We start from the raw sequence: 13003 nt of genomic DNA on the forward strand, positions 1-13003 counted from the left end.
ATGTAAAGCACTTTGAATTACCATTGTGTATGAAATGTGCTATATAAATAAACTTGCCTTGCCTAATTCCTAAGGTTTTGGCTTGTGACCACCATAACAATTCCTTAGGGCCTCTGGATGTAGCAGCAGTGGGTGAAACAGAGAGAAATCAGAAAGATCCATCCAAATCCATTCATTCAACTATGTTTTCAAACCTCAAAACTGATGCTAACTATAGCCTACATGCTGGTGATATAATTAGAAACTCATCAAAAGATGATTTATTTCACTGATTCCATTCAAAAAGTGAAACTTGTATATTACCGGTATATTCATTCATTAAACACAGACTGATATTTTTAAAATGTTTATTTCTTTTAATTTTGATGATTATAATGGACGACTAAGGAAAATCCCAAATTTTTCATCTCAGAAAATTAGAATATTGTGAAAAGGTTCAATATTGAAGACACCTGGTGCCACACTCTAATCAGCTAATTAACTCAAAACACCTGCAAAGGCCTTTAAATGGTCTCTCAGTCTAGCTATGTAGAGGAAGACTGCTGACTTGACAGTTGTCCAAAAGACGACCATTGACATCTTGCACAAGGAGTGCAAGACACAAAAGGTCATTGCAGAAGAGGCTGGCTGTTCACAGAGCTCTGGGTCCAACCTCATTAACAAAGAGGCGAAGGGAAGAAAAAGATGTGGTAGAAAAAAAGTGTACAAGCAATAGGGATAACCGCACCCTGGAGAGGATTGTGAAACAAAACCCATTCAAAAATGTGGGGGAGATGCACAAAGAGTGGACTGCAGCTGGAGTCACTGCTTCAAGAACCACTACGCACAAACATATGCAAGACATGGGTTTCAGCTGTTGCATTCCTTGTGTCAAGCCACTCTTGAACAACAGACAGCGCCAGAAGCGTCTAAAGACAAAAAGGACTGGACTGCTGCTGAGTGGTCCAACGTTATGTTCTCTGATGAAAGTAAATTTAGCAAGAGAGGAGAGGCACACAATCCACGTTGCTTGAGGTCCAGTGTAAAGTTTCCACAGTCAGTGATGGTTTGGGGTGCCATGTCATCTGCTGGTGTTGGTTCACTGTGTTTTCTGAGGTCTAAGGTCAACGCAGCCATATACCAGGAAGTTTTAGAGCACTTCATGCTTCCTGCTGCTGACCAACTTTATGGAGATGCGGATTTTATTTTCCAACAGGACTTGGCACCTGCACACAGTGCCAAAGCTACCATTACCTGGTTTAAGCACCATGGTATCCCTGTTCTTAGTTGGCCAGCAAACTTGCCTGACCTTATCCCCATAGAAAATCTATGGGGTATTGTGAAGAGGAAGATGCAATATGCCAGACCCAAGAATGCAGAAGAGCTGAAGGCCACTATCAGAGCAACCTGGACTCTCATAACACCTGAGCAGTGCCACAGACTGATCGATGCCACATTGCTGCAGTAATCAGGCAAAAGGAGCCGCAACTAAGTATTGAGTGCTGTACATGCTCATACTTTCATTCATTTCAGTTGGCCAAGATTTCTAAAAATCCTTTCTTTGTATTGGTTTAAGTAATATTCTAATTTTCTGAGATACTGAATTTGGGATTTTCCTTAGTTGTCAGTTATAATCATCAAAATTAAAAGAAATAAACATTAGAAATATATCAGTCTGTGTGTAATAGAATAATATAATATACACCTTACACTTTTTGAATGGAATTCGTGAAATAAATCAACTTTTTGATGATATTCAAATTATATGACCAGCACCAGTATTTATAGCCTGCTACATCCCATCCATTTTTCTCGTACTCAGAGAAAGGAGTACTCAGTGACAGATGAAAGATATGTAGCGCACATCTTACACAAATTTAGCTGTTGATGGACAAATGAATGCAGGCATGAGTCATCCTTCTCCATCGTGCTTGGACTTGATGCATTCAGAACATTACAAAAGGTATTCTGGTAGTGGTTTGGAAAATGAGAAATGCATTGGTAATTACAAACTAAAAAAAAAAAAAACATTAGAAACTTCTAACTGTGTGTGGCCCCTCTGAAACCAGGAGCCAATCTCAGCACTGAAATGGAAACGCACCAAACTGTAATCTCTTCCCCATCAGAAAGGGATAAATGTACCCTTCCAACAGACATAACTTCGGAGTCTCCTGTGGGACAATAAACAGCATTCTGAGTCTCCCATCCAGAGATGCAGTAACAGATGCAGCAGCTCTGAGTCTCCAGCTATTGAGGCAGCAACAGATTTTGAGTTTTAAGCCTGTGAGGAACAAGACATCAACAGATAAAATACTTTCAATGTATTCGTCCAGCAAGACAACAACCGATGCATCATGTCCTGCATCTCCATCCTAGAGAGACTAAAGTAGATTGACCAAATTTTGAGTCTCTGGGCTAGGGAACCTTCACTTCAAGGTACTTTCTTCAGCGTGTTCCAGATTTTAGGATCCTTCGGTGCTCCAGGAGATCAGCATACTACAACTGAACAAACACATTTTTGGCAGTTATCAGACATTCAAATATGTAAAGTCTCAAGACTTTGTTTATTTTGTGCTTCAAGGCCCAGTACATAAAATGTGTTTAGCACTGTAAATATTTCGGAGTGAACCATGTACAAAAACCACAATATCTCACCATAAATACCATTTCAAAGAAAGATTATTTCATTGTGCCCAAAATGTCGTGCTCGTGTTTCTGAACCTGTGAATACAGAAACAATCCACTGATTTTATTGCATAGCACATTTCTTTTTAAATATTATTAGCCTGATGAGGAATATATTTGTCAGGAGGTGAACTGGATTTGACAATATGCTGGTTTTTCATGAATGCCCAAACCGTTTAATGTGTCTGATGACAGTGAAGACAACAAAAATGTTATAGCTGATACATCAGTGTCTGTGGAGTTAATCTGGTTAGAGAAAAAAACCCAACTCCAATAGACAGTCAAACACAAATTTAGAAATCTGATGGATTTCCTGTGTCAGTTTTCCCCTTATTTTAAAAAGACACTCAGTGAGATAAGACTGCAATATTTAATACATGCGGTTCCCATGAATTCTAATGCTTAAATTAGAACAAGTAATAAAAACAGCAGCAATGCACTGAATGTAAACTTTGTGACAACAACTATCTGAAAATGATGTGAAATGCATATTCAGCATTTCTCCATTAAAAGCTTGGCACTTGCTGTTTAAAACCAGCATATCTGTGATATGCTTTAATACAAGCAAATGTTTAATACTAGAGATAAATAAAGGTGAAGCACACAATACAGGTGACAGTGTCGTGATCAGCTCATTTGAATGCACCACATGACCCATTAGAAATGACTTAAACATTACTTTTCCTTTCAGAATCTTATCATCTTTATAAATTATAATATAATTTTTCTTTCATCTGGTGTTACCCAGTGTTCAAAGTGACAGGGCCAATGAGATTGAGATTTTTTCAAATGTACTTTTTATTTAAACTTTCATACACTTTGTATGGAATGTGCTATGAAAAGAAATTTATTCACAACTAATTAAAGGTAAAAAAAATTAGGTTAACAACAACAACAACAATAATAATGATTATTATTATGATTTTATTAAATAATAATATTTTAGACCTAAAAAAAAAACTCCCTCAATTATTATTACTCGGAGAAAAAAAAACTTTATTACATGAAAAGTTTTTTTTTTAATTTATTTTGTATTCTAAAGAGTGGTCCTTCTTTATTTTATTGTACTTTTATTACTACCATCACTATTACCACTATTATTCTAGTTAATATTTTATTTTGGATTAAAAAAAAAATCATTTTGGAATTTAATGGAACTAAAATGGAACCAAAAGAGATCTTGTTTCTGTCAATATGTAAAATAATATTAAAATGATTAATATTTAAAGGATAATTCAGTCTTTCTTTCATTCTTTTTTTTCACATTCTAGTCTACTTCCAAAAAAGTGGGCAGTGCACTATTGGGACTCCTGAGAACTCTGAACACTGGGTAAACCTCAATCCATTATTGGACAAGCAAAAATTCAGCATTACAACATAAAACGTAATATAAAATGATTTCTTTGGGCTGGTGATGAACTGGGTCGTGAGTTCAATATAAGATAAAACCTGTCAGAGGCACTTGTTTAAAACAAAGAAAAGAAAGCAAATTGATCCCATCTATGACAAAGGAGAACAGTAGGATCTCCAAGCAGTCCGTTAGTCCTTCAGACCTCTGAGCTGTCACCATCATCAAGGCTACTTCTGACTATAACAGGCTGCAGGCTGGATGAGACTCTTGGGGCCTTTTTCACAGGCGTCAGCCTTGAGCGAACCATCAGTGCCAACACTATAACCACAAGGACGGTGAGAAGCAGTCCCACGATGGCTCCTGCCACAGTCACCGCGTCCTCTTCAACACCTCGTCCACTGAGCTCCCGTGGAGACAGTCCGTCAGCGAACAGCTCCTCCCCAGACGCAGAGCGCCGACGGCTGCGGTCCAGAGCGATGTGCATGATATTCGTTCCTCGCTTGTTCTCGGGTCCGATCTCCTCTGCCAGGACTGGGACGTCTCTGTTGGACCGTCTGTAGCGTCCTCTGGCCTCCGCTGGTAACAAGGTCACCTGATGTTATTGAGTGGTACTCTACACTTCTCTTGCCAATGCCACGCTTGGCATTGTCTTTTGAACGCACAGTGTAGATGGTGTGAATGAACCACTCCCTCCCTACTGCCACCTAGAGACCAGAAGGATAATAGAGGATTGGAGCAAGGTCGACTTTGTAAATGACAGGATTTCAGTACAGGATCTCTCACTGTATACAGTAATACACTGCCATTACTAATAAACCTTCAAAAAGATTAGACCTGGAAAAGAGGAGTAGAATCCAGTCTGAATCCGTCAGATCCTGGCTGCTTCACCAGAGAGAGGGCAGAGGGGTCATCTACAGCCAGCAGGGCCTTGAAACTCACGTCCCCAAAACTCTTGGCCTGGGTCTCTGGTTGGGCTTTGTCCTAGAGGCAAGGTGGAGTCATGGGACTTTGTAAATTGTAATATTTTGAATATTATTAACATAAAATTTGTTTAAATTGTATAATATATAACTTAATATAAATTAAAATATTTTTTTATTTTAAAGACTTGTATACAGCACTATTTTAGTATTATTATTATTTTGAATGAGCATTAAGTCATTTTGTTATACTTGTCATTTTATTAGTTTGTCTTTTTATATTTCTATATAGCTTTAATTGATATTTCAGTAATTCAACTAATATTAATTTAACTAAGTCGCCAAGATTTCATGCTTTTCATCTAATATTTTAATTCTTAATTAAGTCAATTGACACTAACAACACCGCTAACATACTCACGATAATTTTGAATCTGTAGAGCAGGGACGGAGAGTCTGCAAGGCATCCAAATTCAGACTTGGCGGGGTTGTATTTAGGAACATACCCATCAGCGCCGGTGCACAGATACACCTTCTCAATGTTACAGTAGAACGAGCCGCCCAAGTTCTGCACAGGGTCCACCATCACCCGGCCGTAGATTGTGTCACCTTGAAGAGAACAAGCTCAGTGGCAGCATAACACAGAACAGGAAATGGAAGTTCTAGACTTCTAAAAATGATATTCAGTCACACAGCCTCTTGAACTGATTGAGTTCTGACGTACCCTCAGAGAAAGCCGCATCACTCTCTTGACCGAAGCCCATAGATCCATCTGACAACCACAAGGCCTTCTTAGACAGCAAGAACATCTGTGTGTTCAGACTGAACTCCACCGCCACAGGGTCACTCACCTACAGAACACAAACACAATAATACTCCTTTACAAGAGCCTCGGGTTGAACTGATAACTGTATAACACACACAATAGAGCCTGTTTGCATTCTTCTAATTAAATACACTTTTTTATTATAAATTCTATTATCAAAAAGTAGAATGAACATTTGAAATAAAAAGCTTGAATTTGAAATTGTATTTAATTTTGCTTGAAATGAGAGAATGTATATTATTATTAGTTTACCTGCTGAAAGCGGATATCAAGATCAAAAGTAACGGGCTCTCTAGGGTTGCAGACCGGAGGAACGGTGTACTCCACATTCAGCGCTGCTGTACAGGGGATCAGCTTCACTGTGTATGTGCCTGAATAATCTCGAACCTGCCGGTCGCAGACACACAGGCATGCAAGGTCAACATCACAGGAATTGTTTTGCATTCGTTATTTCTCAAATGGTTTTGCTTTAGCACACAGCTTTTACACTGGCCATCAATTGGCGACTCCGCACCGCCAGAACGGTTTATCACAAAAAGTAAACAGAAATGTCCTTAAAACCACAAAGTTGGGAGAGAAAGATCAACTCACTGCAAAGTCTGAAATGAACATCCACTGCTGGACAGGCTGGCTGTAGGTCGGCTCAGTCCTAACCAGCGTGAGGTTAAAGGTCAAGCCTGGGTGGTCTGCACTCAATACAAAGGACTTCAAAGGGGATTCTGGGTAGTCAGGTAAGAAAGTAAGTTTATTTAATCAAATCAAGGCATTTATTCTGCATAAACCATTTAAGAAGAGAGATTTTACCTGCAGTTTTCTGACCCCTCAAATTTGCTGCTAGAAATAAGGCAGAAAGTTAATTAATCTTAAATGAATCTTTCCTTCCATAAGAAAAATGTTGATGAATTTATTGATATTCATATAACACGATTTCAGAGATGCCAAAACGCACCAGAATGGGCCGCTACAAACAGCCCCCTGAAGCGAGCCTCTGTGCGGAAGTTGACCACAAGCCTCCCCTGCTCGTTGATCCTCATGCTGGTCGGATATAAAGCTCCTGCAGAGAAAACATGTCCAAATGTGATTATCTTTTCATTTGAAATAATACATGTCTTCCCACTTAAAGTTCCAGTTTAATTCTCTAAATGTCCACATGTGGCATCTGTATCCCTAAAATATGGGCAATTTGACAGATGTCGCTTCCCATTTCTATGACAGCCAAATACAAAATAAAAATGACCAATTATAAGTAAATCAATAACACAAATGCACTGAGAACTGTATTTTATATTCATAGAAAAGGTGTTGATTTAACTTTTACTAAACGTTTATTACAGAAGGGAAAATGGAATCCAAAAACAGAGAAATTCTGGCCAATTAACATCAACACTCCTAAAATTGAGGAAAAAGTCATTTAAAATATATTGACTGAATATATTGACAACTAAAATATATTGATTAAAGCATTTATTGATCTTTATTAAAGGGATTTTCACAAAATGAAAATTCTGTCACTTCGCTTTCATTCATCTTCTGAAAACAAATTAAGATATTTTTGATGAACCCCAAAAGCTTTCTGACCCTGCACAGTAACTACAACATTCAAGTCCCAGAAAGGTAGTGAGGACATTGTTAAAATAGCCAATGTGACAAATTTATTCAAAAAGTCTTATCTTTATTTTCGTAAACATGGACTGTTTTAACAATGTCCTTACTACCTTTCTGGGCCTCGAAAGTGGTAGTTGTGCTGCTGTCTATGCAGGGTCAGAAAGCTCTCCGATTTCATCAAAAATATCTTAATTTGTTTTCTGAAGATGAACAAAGGTCTTACAGGTTTGGGACGGCCATTCTTGGGTGAACTATACCTTTAATGTTAGTTAGTAAAAATATAATTGTTCACGTTAGTTCACAGTGAACTTGCTAATGTTAACAAATACAATTTTTTTTATTGGTAAACATTAAAATTAACAATATTAATAAATGCTGAAGAAGAATGGTTCATTATTACTCCATGTTAACTAACGTAGTTAACTCATGTTAACAAATAAAATCTTACTGTAAAGTGTATATCTATCTTAAAAAATATAATTATTTTTTAAATTATAATATGTTTCCTAATCCTATGTGGCCTAAAATGTCACCTATTTGATTTATTGATGCAGACACTGATTTAATTCATAAACACATTTGTGCTCAAGTTGACAACTTGCCTTGCAGTTCAGCCTGTGGAGGGCTGCCGACTCCGTCCCTCCACAGGATGGCAGTGTCATACACAAAGGTGAGCCGCAGTTCAGAATGCAGGTCGAAGTGTTGCCAGCCTCCAGCTCCCACAGGGGAATGAAACACATAAGAGACGTGGAGAGGAACTCGCAGAGTCACGTATGACTGCACCAGGTTCAGCACCTTTCAAAAACACATTCAAATCATATTTAAGATGAACAGCTACAAATACTGCAAAAAGCCTTTTTGAGATTCAAAAAAAGAGCCCAATTCTCCACTAGAGGTTGCTCGGCACTGGCTGTTAGTCAAAGTTCATCAATAAGCCAGGATGCATTTTGTTTTGATTGAATGAAACATTTGCTAATTTACATAGTCAATTATAATCAAAATACCAGGCTATAAAAATGTGCTCCTCAGTAATGAGGCCGGTCTGAACACCTGCTGGACTGGGTTTAATCAAGACGAGAAAAATCCCCATGAACGCAGACAAATTCCCATCCTGAGGGAGAGAAGATCCAGGCTTTTCATATTCAACCGGCTCCGTTCAATATCCTCAGCAGGATCCGAGCACGTCCTTTAGATGAAGTGTTTTGCATTCATGTCTCGTGTTACGGAGCGATTGCAGACTTTAGGGCTTATTTTTGTAATAACATAGATCATTCAGACATTTAGACGCTAGATTAGGAGAGGGGAGCAGCCATTTAAGCAAGACCTCAAATTCTGAAAATGAAATGAATGGGTGAAGTCAATCTCCTTTTCTATTGAGAACAATGTGGAGTGTGGCAGAAATAAAACCTGAACAGAGCCATGTCTGTCACTAAGTGCTGTGCATAATAATAGATAAAAAAAAAAGACAGAATCCTGCACAAGAAACCTACCCATGGAGATGTGTGTTCATGAAGAGGTGTTAATCCAGTTTAACTTGGTTGTTTTGTTTAAACATGTTAGTTCCCACTCTATACACAGTCTTTAGTACAGCAGATGAGTGGTACCAAAACACATACAATGAAGCCAGTAATAGAAATTATGGGCTAAATCCACACCAAATTGTCATTTTCTGCTTAAATCCGATGTCCTTTAAAATTTGGCATATTTTGCTTCTTAACTTTGCATTATGCAGATTTCATTAAAGCTTTTATTATTCTGTGTAATAATTAATATAGCATAGTTCCTTATTTTTTATGACAAGCAAAAACATGCAGTTATCTTTGGAATGTTGAGTTAAATTTAATAAAAAAAATTAAAAAATACAGTATAAATTGTAATATTGTGAAATAAAATTACAATTTAACATATCTCTTTTTCTGTGTTCATATATTTCAAATGTATTTTTAAATACATCATCACTCCAGTTTTGAGAGTCACATGATCATTCAGATGAATGCTGATTTGCTACTCAGGAAACATTTCTTATTTTTATTAATGTTAAAAAAAGTTCTGCCATGTAATATTTTTTTTGTGGAAACTATGGTATTCTTTTCCCCAGCCAGAACAGTATTTATTTAAACAAATCTTTTGTAACATTACAGATGTCTTTACTGTCACTTTAATGCCTCCTTGTTGAATAATTAATATAATAATAACTGACCCGCAAACCTTTCTTTTATGTGCATTTTTTTTTTAGCTCTAGGACAAGAACAGTTGCAATTTATGAACCACTAATCATTAGAATTCAGAGGATTGTAGAAGCGGCAGCGACGTCTCACCTGCCCATCTGTTCCGATCGTTCCCCCGCAGTCTGTGAGCAGCTCAGACATGTCATAATAACTCACAAACTCCCACAGACAAGCCTCCAAGTTCAGGTTCCTGTAGAAGCGTAGAGTGCTCTGGCCTCTGAGGACGGGGCTGTACTGATACGGCAGAGTCTCACCGACGCTCTCTATATTCCGGGTGGCCTTGGTTAGAAATCCATGGCGTGTGGACACCTCATTAAAGTTCAGCAGATTGGAGCACCTGTGGTTTCCCACACGAGTGCCATCCGGGCTCAGAGTCAGCTCGAAACTGGACAGTGCACGAGTGGAGACCACAGGGAGCATGCCTGCAGCACACCACGAAAAAAATACATGACAATTAGCAAAACTAAAATCACTTTCATAATAGTGCACCTATAGGACTGCACCATCTAGAGTTTCATGCCAGAATATTGGATTAGAGCCTACAGTAAACTTAAATGTACATTTTCACTTATTGTTTTCAATTTTCATCTTTTCCTTACACAAAGCTACCATATGGTTTTAGAAGTCTTAAATTTAAATTTAAACTTAAATTTAAAAATCTTAATTTTTTTTTTGTGTTCCACAGAAGAAATAAAGTCACAACATGAGGGTGAGTAAGTGATGATAAAATATTCATTTTTATAATAGTTTAATTGCACATTTGACCTGCAGTAAAGGTAGTGTTATTGTATTGTAGGAATGCTATGGAAAAGTTCAGTTAAAAGCAAACAGCTTTTGATTGGTTAGGAAGGTAAAATTATCGCGACCATATTTAGTCAAATGGCCTAGATTCCTGGTGTGAAACTTGTGACAGTTGTTCCCCAGAATACTTTAAAATACATTACCCTTTTATTATTTTCTTCCCAGAAATCATTTTGATGGAACATTTTGCTGGCAAATGTGCGACATGGCACTTCATGTTTATGCATCATTCAGACTCATTCAGAAGAGAACTGTAATATTTAATTTTGACAGCAAATATGACATAAATCCTACAAGAATGCTAGTTTTTTTCCCAAGGGGATATGTGAGAGGGGTTTCTCTCAGAGGGGCTAAACTAAGCAAACAACCTGGCAGCCAGAGGGGAAATAATTCTCTCACCGTCTATGTGGGGCATGCTGACAGTAAGCTTGACGAGATTGGCATATTCAGGGTCTTCAGCGCCTGTATAACGCAGTTTGGCAGAAAAGGGCTCAGCACCTACTGTGCCCAATTTACGTGGCTGGCACATCCCTGCCCAAGAACATCAAAGACATGAAACATTACTTCAAGCATATTACCACCTACTGACACTCTAATTCAACATTGCAAATGGCATATTATAACCAGCAGCTATACAAAGCAAAGATATGATTCCACTTAATGTGATGGTTTCGGGCTCACCTTCTTCCATGCTAATAGACACAATGGGGCTGCTCAGTTCCAAACCCTCATCCCCATTAGAATTCACGGCACGGGCCGCGCACTGCACTCTAGAACCCGCTTGGAAGTAAATGGAGTCTAGGGTGATCATCTTGGAGGAAGTAAAGAATGTATCAAAGTCAGCCTCTCTCATGGGGCTGGTGACGCCATCCGGACCACTGGGAGCGCTAATGAGCCATCGGTAACGAGTCAGTGTATCGTTGATGCGTTCGCTAATGCAGATGGAGCCCGTTTTGTCATAGTCGGGATATTTAGGATTGCAGGCCTGGACAAGTCAAGAGAAATAAACATGGACAAGAAAAAACAAAAAAAAAAACTGACAATGAAAACACTACATTTTAAAATACAAAATACTATTTGATAAAAAAAAAAAAAGTGCAATTATTAATTTTTTTTTATTTTTTTACTTCATTTCATTATTAAATAAAAAAAAAAGGTTTCCACTTAATTATAATATTTGTAATAAAAAATATTTTAAAAATAATGATAATTTTGAGGACCAATTCAGTATGTTAATAAATCAGCACACCGATCTCCGCAGGATCATGTGACACTGAAGTCTGGAGTAATGATGCTGAAAATGCAGCTTTGCTATCATAGGAATAAATTACACTTCAAAATATATTAAAATAGAAAACCTATTATAAAGTGTAACAGTACAGTATCTCACAATATCACTGTTTTTACTGTATTTTTGTTAATATTAAAAAAAAAAAACTTTCAAAAAACAACAACAAATAAAGTGCATTAAAGCACATGAAAAACAAACCTCCAAATAATATAATTAATTTTAACTTTGGTTACTATTATGTTTTGAAAACAAAGATTGAATACCTTTACAATTATACATAAAGGCTTTAAGTAAAGTGTAATATAATATAATATAATAATCACTGTTTGTGTTTCTTGTGGTCTTTCTTAAGTACTTTTGGTTCAAGAAAAGCACAATCACTGTGAAGCCTACAGTATATTACAACATTTTTATAGCTGACGATTTGAAAAAAAACATTATAATCTTATCTTTTTCATTCACTTGCACTTCAAGGACCTATTAAAAACTTGATAAAAACGACCACATAATTACAGTTGAAACCAGATATTTACATACAATTCAGAACAAAACACAAAAACTTTCATTTCTTTACTGTCATACATTAAATCAGAGTAAACTTATTCTGTTTTTGATCAATAAATATTAACATATTTTTTGCATTTGTTAAATGTCAGAATCGAGCGAGGGATCATTTGTATGTATTTTTTTTATCACTTTCATCAAAGTCAGAAGTATACATACACTTCCTTAGTATTTGGTAGAATTGCCCCGAAACTGTTTAACTTGGGCCAAACGTTTTGGGTATCCTTCCACAAGCTTTCTACAATAGTTTGCTGGAAATTTGGCCCACTCCTCTTGACAGAACCGGTGCAACTGGGTCAGGTTTGTAGGCCTTTTTGCTCGCACTTGCCTTTTCAGTGCCGCCCACAAATTTTCTATGGGATTGAGATCAGGGCTTTGTGATGGCCATTTCAATACCTTGACTTTGTTGTCCTTAAGCCACCTTGTAACTTATTTGGAGGTATGCTTGGGGTCATTATCCATTTGGAAGACCCATTTGCGCCCAAGCTTTAACTTCCTGGCTGATGTCTTCAGATGTTGCTTCAATATATCCACAAAATTTTATTTTCTCATGATGCCATCTATTTTGTGAAGTGCACCAGTCCCTTCTGCAGCAAAGCATCCCCACAACATTATACTACCACCCCCATACTTCACGGTTGGGATGGTGTTCTGAGGCTTCAAAGCTTCGCCCTTTTCCTCCAAATATACCGTTTATCATTATGGCCGAACAGTTCAATTTTTGTTTCGTCAGACCACAGGACGTTTCTCCAG

At 37.4% G+C, this 13003-nt stretch overlaps 1 pseudogene; it reads right to left on the minus strand.

The window, feature by feature from the left end:
• Nucleotides 1-3633: 3633 nt before the first annotated feature.
• LOC113109846 (FRAS1-related extracellular matrix protein 2-like) overlaps nt 3634-13003 on the minus strand; it is a 56002-nt pseudogene continuing 46632 nt past the window's right edge.

Source organism: Carassius auratus, chromosome 10, assembly GCF_003368295.1.
Source record: "Carassius auratus strain Wakin chromosome 10, ASM336829v1, whole genome shotgun sequence".
NCBI classification, from domain to species: Eukaryota; Metazoa; Chordata; class Actinopteri; order Cypriniformes; family Cyprinidae; genus Carassius; species Carassius auratus.